Source organism: Pteropus vampyrus, unplaced genomic scaffold (genome assembly GCF_000151845.1).
Source record: "Pteropus vampyrus isolate Shadow unplaced genomic scaffold, Pvam_2.0 Scaffold2, whole genome shotgun sequence".
In the NCBI taxonomy this organism is placed as follows: domain Eukaryota; kingdom Metazoa; phylum Chordata; class Mammalia; order Chiroptera; family Pteropodidae; genus Pteropus; species Pteropus vampyrus.
In genome coordinates, this window is record NW_011888783.1 from 30,692,437 (window position 1) to 30,694,518 (window position 2,082).

The following is a 2,082-nucleotide window of genomic DNA, read 5'->3' on the forward strand; positions in this document are numbered from 1 at the left end:
GTTACTCCCATCCAATTTCATAGTGCTTGTAACTATTATATTCTCCTAATGTCTCAAATGCTTGAGATAGGGTACCCACCAGTGCATTCATTTTGATTAGTATTCCAGTACAGTTTACCACCAGTGTAGGTTTTTACAATTGCTCTGCTACAAAATGCCACAAGCTACCAATATTCTACCTACTACCTGTAATTAGAGCCCTCATTGCTAGGAGGCCAATGAATGATCCATTTCTGCTTTATAGGATCAATTCCATTACCAACTCTTAGGTCAGGTTTTTTTGGAAATAGACTCTGAGACAGTTATTTGGATTCATGGACTCTTGCGAAAAATATCTATTAAAGAGTAAAAGAAGTAGATTTGGACAGAAAAAGAGGATGAACTGCAAAGCAGATGCAAGAGCTTCAACTGACACAATGGTGAGTTTTAGAGCTCAGATGGCCTTTGAGAATTGTCTTATTCAAAGCAAGGGTGTTGGGCCTTTGTACTTACCTGTCAACTTGTCATTGGATGAATTCTGTCCCAGCGAAGGGATGTAACCTTGAAAAAGGCAGTGACTTTTGGCCAAGAGAATTTCAGTGGCATATACAGCATCCTTTACATCTAGGAAGTGATTACATGGGGGTAACAATTGTGCAATAATTCATTTACTATATACTTTAAGCTTTTTAAATTTGTATATATGTGTATATTTTAATAAGAATTTTAAAATTAGAAGGCAAAGTGTATGGCAATGGTTGTGGAAACTGGAGAGTAAAATATAAGTTTAGACCAAGTGATAGCAAAAGCATTGGGATAAGATACAATTAAAAGTATTGCTGTGTTGCTTTTTACATTCTTCTATTTCACGTGCCTAATTTGCAATGTTTTACTTGGTTATGTTAGCTAAGTGAATAAATAACTGCATGTGATTCTTCTATAATTTATTACTTGAGATTTGTTACTGCTTTGTATTTGTTCTTGAATTACCAAAAAGTACCAAAAAGTAGAGCTATTTGACTACATACTGACTTCTATTGATATATATATACACACACATATATATTAATATATATGTATATATATATATATATACACATATAAAACTGTTATATTTATTGAGGATAATATTTCTGGACATAACGTAATATTTATTATTAATTTTTCCTATCTTCTATTAGTGCTATTTATGCCTTGTTGAAAAATGCTGGAAAGAAATATGCAAGGGGAAGCCCCCCTCAAAAATCTGCCTTGTGCATATTAGCATACTGGCATGATTCATGTGGAGGCATTCTGTGTGTTCTTTAAAACATAAAATGTGAGACTTTTAAAATGATCTGTAGGACTGTTTCTTGAATAAAAAAATAACAAAAATTGATAGTTATAAATTGGTAAAGAAGAAAAACATTCCAGGAGAATAAAAGAGAATGGGTTTATCGTGTTTCATAAACAATTTTTCATGGTGAAAAAGTGAACAATGAATGTTAAAAGGCATAATAATTAAGTTTATTTTATGATGGTCCCTTAATTGTGCAAAGTTACAATTTCTATACCTTATAACAAGTCTTAAGCAAAATATCCTGCCTACAGATAAATATAATCTTTTAAGAGAAACAAAATTACGTGAGGTAAATTAAAAACACACGCTTGGAAAGAGATGTAACTCAGAAAAGATGAAAAATTCTGCATTGGCAGGTAATGAAACACAAAGTGTTTATGATAAATATAAGATTATTTGAGAGACTTCAAAATTATTGGAAATAAAACATGAAGCTATCAGATTAGATAATGATGTCAGATTTTTTTCTTTCAGAGAACTATATGGGTGTATGGAGTGATAATGATGATTGAACATGACTTTAAAAAGACATTTTTTGCTGATAATCTCCACTTAAAAAAAAAAAATGACCCTGACCTTATATTTCTAACCCTAAAATGTTGAAGTTGAATTGTAGCTTGGATCTAAAATCAGGTAATATATTTTTCTTATACAACTAACATTTTTGGTATATTAACATGGTGTCTAAAAAAACAAAAATATTCACTTATAACTCTGCACTTGCAATAAATTGAACTTTATGTCTCTTTTTGTCGTATTCTATA